The following is a 7481-nucleotide window of genomic DNA, read 5'->3' on the forward strand; positions in this document are numbered from 1 at the left end:
AATAAGGAATAATAATAATAATAATAATAATAATAATAATAATAATAATAATAATAATAATAATAATAATAATTGAATTTAGTATAATTTAGGTAATGAATTATGTTAGTAACACTAAATTCAGAGAACACATGTCCGACATTAATATGAGCCTCAGCCTCGGCTCTTTTCCTTGTGAACAACTTATTAAACCTGTAAAAAAGTGCAGCGATTGGGAGATTGCGCGCCCCTTTTAAGATTGGATTAATGCATTCTACTAGATTGGGGGTCATATGACTTCATCGGTATCCACCATCAAAACATATCGTTCACGTGGGATCCAATTCAGTCAGTAAGTGTAAGCCTCACCCCATTGGCGTAATCGCCGATAACGCATCTCGTACTCGCGAACCATCCTCGAATATCCTATAATAAAAAAGGCCAACTATAAACAACATTCATTATAATAGTAACTATAACAATTACGAACTTCGTTTTATTCAAATTTACCGATGTTGACAATAAGCTTCTGCAGGTATGGTGCCTTGAACTTTTTCAAGAAGTTGGACTCTATATGCCTGATACAAAACATGTGAAAAGCTCTAGGAGGACACCAATCTCTGTTACTACGAGCAATAGCTGAACTGATGGATTCGTGTCGACTAGAGATAAGGCCCACACCATCACATGTCATTACATGTTGTCACAAGTTACTAAGAAAAAAGTGCCATGCGTCAGATGTCTCTCCTTCCACTATTGCAAATGCAATAGGCACGATATTGTTATTGCCATTCTATGAAACTGCAACCAACAACTAACCCTATACAAATGAATCCCGTCAACCTGCACTACTGGCTTGCAATGTGTAAATGCTCTAATACAAGCATAATAACTCCAGAAGACTCGATGTAGTACACAGATATCAGGAACTAAGTCATCCCTCTCGTACGCAGGCATTGTTTCAAAATGAACAACTGCTGATGGCTCCTTGTGACACATGGCCTTAAACTATATGGGCAAAGCTTCATACAAAACTTCCCAAACTCCAAATATTAACTCTACTACATTCTGATTTTCTAACAATGCTTTGCAATAACTTATCGTGTAGTTAAACTTCGATTGTACTTCTATAATGACTGATTTCACCTTTATAGATGGGTCAACCTCTACCGACGGCTTTATTGCTTCTGCAATTGTGTTAGAATCCAACTTCAAATGGTCTTGAGAAATGGTGGCTCTAGTACAAGTGTGACTATTATTATACCTCCTTATCTCCCAACAGTACTTCTTACACATTTTGCTAACCTTGATCAACCAATCATAACCTACACCGTATTGTGTACATTTAGCATAGAATGTCGTTACTTCTGACTCATACACCCGATAGTCTATACCTCTGTGGATGGTATAATCTTTCATTGCTTTAATCACTGCCTCCTGATAAAGCACTATTTTATGGTTTATCTTGTATCAAATTGAGTGGATTTTGTCACTTATTCTCACACTTATCCATATACATTGCATGTTTTTAAGTTTCCTTCCTAATTTCATGCTATGATTGAAAACATGTTTCTTGGGCCTTAAAATTGCTAATTTTTAATCCTCTCTTATTACCATTCGATGCCGTGATATGTTTGTTAAGTGATTTTAGGTTTTCTAGGGTAGGAATGACTTAAAGGATGAAAAGGAAGCATGCAAAAGTGGAAGGAACATAAGAAATTGAAGTTTTGAGAAGCTGGCCTTGACGCGCACGCGTGGATGACGCGTACGTGTGACCGGTGCAGCAGGCAAGCGATGCGTATGCATGGATGACGGATATGCGTGACCAGGAATTCATTCAGCGACGCGTACGCGTGGCTGACGGTACGCGTTACGAGCGTCACGTGCTGCAATTAACAGAATTCGCTGGGAGCGATTTTGGGCTGCTTTTGGCCCAGTTTCAAGCCTGAAGATGAAGATTAGAGGCTGCAGAGTGGGATGAATGGAGGATCAATCAATAACTTTTCATTCATTCACACTTTAGGTTTTAAGATGTAGGTTTCTAGAGAGAGAGGCTCTCTTCTCTCTTTAGGTTTTAGGGTTTTTAGTCTTATTTCTTCTTAGATTCAGATTTCATCCTGCTTTAATCTAGTTTCTTTTCTACATTCTATTATTCTAGCATCTTAGTTTATCTTCTCTTGTTGATTTCTTTATTTTCCCAATTTAGTTTATGAATTCTTCATGTTAGATTAAATTTCTTTTTTAATGCAATTTGAGGTATTTCATGTTTATTGCTTCTTTCTTCATTTGTTATTATTGATTCCTTGCAATTGTTGGTCTTAGATTTTAGATTCTCTTATTACTTTTCTATGCTTTTATTTTGTGCCCTCTAAGTGTTTGATAAAATACTTGGGTGGATTTTAATTTATATTTTTATGTTCTTGACTTGGATTGATTATTTAAAGACTCTTGAGTTATCAAAAGTCGTTTGTTGATTGGTGATTGAAGACTGCCGGTTAGCTTGAACTTCACCAAAGCTAGTCTCTCACTATGAGTTGACTAGAATTTGTAAACTCAAGTTGATTGTATGCACTTGACCTTCCTTCATTGGTTAGAGGTTAACTAAGTGAAGGCAATTCATATTTACCATCACAATTGATGATGATAACGAGGATAGGACTTCTAATTCTCTTTCCTTGCTACGAGCTTTCTTAGTTATTAGTTTATTTTCTCGCCATTTTACTTTCTTGTTTCTTATTACACAACACAAAAATATACTTTTTCATAACCAATAATAAACTACACTTCCCTACAATTCCTTGAGAGACAACCCAAGGTTTAAATACTTCGGTTGATTTTATATATTGGGTTTGCTTAAGTGACAAACAATCTAACGTTGATTAAGGTTTAATTGTCGGTTTAGAACTATACTTACAACGCGATATTTTTGTGAAAATCTTTACCGACGTTTTTCCTTCGTCACCTCCCTCGAACTGAATTTCATTCCCATGGTAAATTCACCATCCGCCATAACAAGAAGCTCTGGTACAATCACACCACAAAATATATTATGATAAATAGTTATTAAATATATGTCTTAACAGTTAAAATCTATCTAGAAATTATAAATCAATATTTATCATTATCCAAAATATAAATATAAATAATTAATCAAATGCTATTTAATAAATTAATAACCATAAAAAATGTGATTTAATAAATTAAAAAATATACATAATAATTACTAAATATATATAAACAGATAATTATCCTATATTTTAACTAAATAAATAAGTAATCAAATGCTATTTAATAAATTATATTCCACAAAACACTATGTTAGTCATGTTAGCTAATCGATCTATAATATTAATCTATCATACAAATATCAAAGTTACATATCTGTATTCATATGTTGAGAAAACTCCGGTGCATGCATAGCCTCCAAATCCAACAAGCGCATGAAAGTAGGCTTCTTAAACAGATGCTGGTTTGCTAGTGTATTTGCCACCTCTGCCACATTGCCTCAATAGCGCTGTCAGTTTGATCTTCATCTTCACCTGGATCAACGACCTCATAGTTACTTTCAAATTTCTCCTCGCTATCACTATTATAATCTTCCAATTAAATATTTCGGTCTGTTTCAAATTGCTCAAACTCAATATACAGTTTGATGAACAACATTTGGTAGCGAGTTTCAATATACATTGAAAATATTTCTTGCATGCTCGCTTTATTGGTTACATATTTAGTTTGAAATTGAACGAACCCACAAAACACAGATATAGGATACCTGTACAAAATACATGACACTCTCCTAGATATTTGAGAATCCATCTTCTCACAAATCACATCTTTTAGTTCTTCAAATGACAGTGTGAATGAAATAACAATATCTAATAGATTGTCACATATAAATTTCACTCCTTTATATGTTTGTAACAAAATATGTCTATGATAATATACTTTTAGCATAACTCTATCATCCATGATAATATACTCATATTGAACACTCTCAACCTCGATATTATTCCTTTTGAAACAATGAAGAGGAAGAACGAGAGGAGTTTCAAAAGATCTAAGAATTGAGAGACGAAGAAATGGAGAGTTTGGCCAATCTGTGGTATATATAAACAAAGAAATCGGACAGTTCGAACACCTGTTTAACATTTCAAATTTTTTTAAGAACTCAATTCAGACCGTCCAATTAGTGTTCTATCGAAATTAAAAAAAAATTAAAAAACCTCAAAAATTAGTATGTCCGATTTGCATACTCCACAAGTGCGAATGCTTTTCGCCCCCACACAAATCGGACTGTCCGATTTGTGTTCCTCTTTCAGAGTAAAAAAATCGGACAGTCCGATTTTTTTTCTGTTAATTCAAAAAAATACCGCCATCATAAAAGTGTATAACCCCTCTAACGTCCATAACCCAGCATAACACACATCTAATTTTCACATAAAAAAATAGCCTAGTGTTGTTGCTGAAACACATTTAGAAGAAGAAGGGCAGTGTTGTTCTGCATTTTAAGAATGAGAAAGGTCTTGATCTACATTTTTCAGAGAGGTTTCTTTAGTGAGTTAGTTTAAAAATATACTATAATGGTCAAACTTTGCCTAATATATATGAGGATGTGATGAGCTTTTTATGTGAGAATCTATGTGTTATTGTTGCTCCTCTTGCAATAACATGGAATTGTCTATTGTGGGGAAAGTAGATATTGCTTCTTCGAGGACCTATTAATAATATTCCAAAGTAGTGGTTGTAATTAATGTCGTACAAAAGACTGCAATTTAGAGAGAACTTCCTGAAACTTTGCATAATTATTTACGGACCCATGTGATTAATGTAATGAATGGTGATGTGGCGATAATTTACAGGTGGTAACATAATCCATTTAATTGGGTTTGATGTAGGTAAGTGATGTGTGAGCATCTTTTCTATCTTTTCCTAGTGAATTTGCATCTAATTTGTTGAGTTTAATAAAGAATTAATTATCTTTTAGCCAATATGGATGCTACTTTGAGTCTTTTGAAATCTTCTCTATTTTAGGTAGCATTCGACAGAATTTGATGGAGTATTTGCAGCACAAGAATTAATAAAGATGACAGCAAGGAGCGACACGTACGCGTGACTGACGCGTACGCGTGATTTGGAGCTTTCCATGGTGACGCGTGCGCGTGACTGACGCGTACGTGTGATTTGAAGATTTGCTTAGTGACGCGTACGCGTGACCGACGCATCCGCGTGACTTGCGAAGAAGACAAGCGACGCGTGCGCGTGATCGATGCGTACACGTGACATACGCCACGTGCAGAAACGCAGAAAAACACTGGGAGCGATTTCTGGACTATTTTGACCCAGTTTTTCATCCCAGAAAACACAGTTTAGAAGCTGCAGAATGGACAAAACATGTGATCCCCACCCATCAACCGAAGACCTACTGATTATTCTGATTTAAATTCAAATCTTATTTTTAGGAAAAGATATTTTTTAATTTTAGATAATTAGATTTTAAATTAATTATAATTAGTTATAAAAAGGGATTCCATTAGTTAACGAAGAGGCCATCAGATTGGAACTCTGTACATTTTACCAGAATCCTATTTTTCTCTGAATCATGAGCAACTAATCCTCCATTGTTAAGGTTAGGAGCTCTATCTATTTGTATGGATTGATTCATTTGCTCTTTCTAATTTAATTCATGTTTTGATTTATATTTCAATAATTGTTTTCGTTCTTTATTTTATGAATTTGGGTGGAACAAAAGTATGACCCATATTCTAATTGAGTTCTTGTATAACTTGGAAAAGCTCTTTACTTGAACAACAACTTGAAAATATATTATCCTGAATTTCTAATTGTTTGTATTTAACGGGATACGTGACATATAATCCCCTTATTTTTGGATAATTAGGATTCTTGTGGCATATAAACTGGAATTTGATCATCACCTTCTAATTAGAATTAATTGACTAAGGAATTGGCAGTTAATGAATTTTATAGGAGACTAGGAAGGTCTAAGGAATTAGGGTCTAGTCACATATAGTTTGCCATGAATTAAATCTTGCATGATTAAAAAAGTTAGTAAGAAAAATCAATCCGGAAAAATAGATAACTCCGAAGCCTTAACTATCTTCTCCATATTTTATTCCCAACTTAATTGTTTGTCTATTCTTTTGATATTCTGAGTTGCTGTTTAATGCTCTTTGAACACTCAACATACTATTTTGTTTATCTAACTAAGTAATTAATCAACCATTGTTGCTTGATCCATCAATCTTCGTGGGATCAACCCTTACTCACATAAGGTATTACTTGGTACGATCCGGTGCACTTGCCGGTTAGTCTGTGGTTGAAATCACCGCACCAAGTTTTTGGCGCCGTTGCCGGGAATTGACTGTGATTAACAACTACCAGTTGTTTGATTGCTTAGATTATACATTTTATTTTTAATTTTATTAAAATCTATTTTTTAAAAAAAATCGAAAAAAATTAAATAAATAAATCGCACCAATATTTTTTTTAAAATCCTAGTATCGTTCTTTGTTTAATTTTTGAATTTATAATTCACTTCTTTTCATTTATTTTCGAATTTTTTTATTATTTTTTGTTTTATTCCTTTTCAAAAAAAAATTCTTTTCTGTCTTCTTTGCTTTCCTATTTACCACATGGTGCGTTTAATTCTTTTTGGTGTTTTGTGCTAAGAAAAAATAATGGAGAGAGATCACATGGGTTATTACTCACACTCGAGTAGTGATTCATATTATGGTGGATGGAGGAACTATCCAAATTTTGGTTGGCAAAGTCAAAACCAAAAAAACTTCAATGCTCCATGTTCCAACTATCAAGGGCCACCACCTCCATATTCATATCAAGAGCCACTACCTCCATATTCATATCAAGAACCACCATCTCCATATTCATATCAAGAACCACCATCTCCATATTCATACTAAGAACCATCCTCTTTTTACACTTATCAAGAACCATCATCTCCTTCTTATGCATACCAAGAGCCACCATCTCCTTATTCATCTCAAATACCATCAGATTTTGAGCTTCTCATGAAAGAATTCCTACATGATATAAAGATGAGTGTCAAAAATGTAGAGAAACATGTGCAGTCGCTAATCAAGAACCAGGAAGAGGAACAAGCGAATTCCTTCCCAAGAGATACAATGCAAGATCCTATAGAAGAAAGTGAGGAAATCAATCAAAGGAGTTTATACTCCAGTGAATTAGATAACTTTCCACCCTCACATATGGAAGAAGAGGAAGATGCACAACCTCCCATGCCCTTGGTAAGCAATGAAGAAGAAGTTGAATTAGAAGAAAGCTACCAAGAGAAAGAGGTTGAAATTGAGGAAGCTTGCAAAGAGGTAGAAGAATTCAAAGAAGAACACAAGGGAATGGAGCTTGCAAGACCTCTTCCAAAGCCATCACCATCCAATACAACATTCAAGCGGGTAAAATTTCTATCCTTAACATTTACTTTTCCACTTGAATATGGGCTACTGGAG

This window comes from Arachis duranensis, chromosome 2 (assembly GCF_000817695.3).
Source record: "Arachis duranensis cultivar V14167 chromosome 2, aradu.V14167.gnm2.J7QH, whole genome shotgun sequence".
Classification (NCBI taxonomy): domain Eukaryota; kingdom Viridiplantae; phylum Streptophyta; class Magnoliopsida; order Fabales; family Fabaceae; genus Arachis; species Arachis duranensis.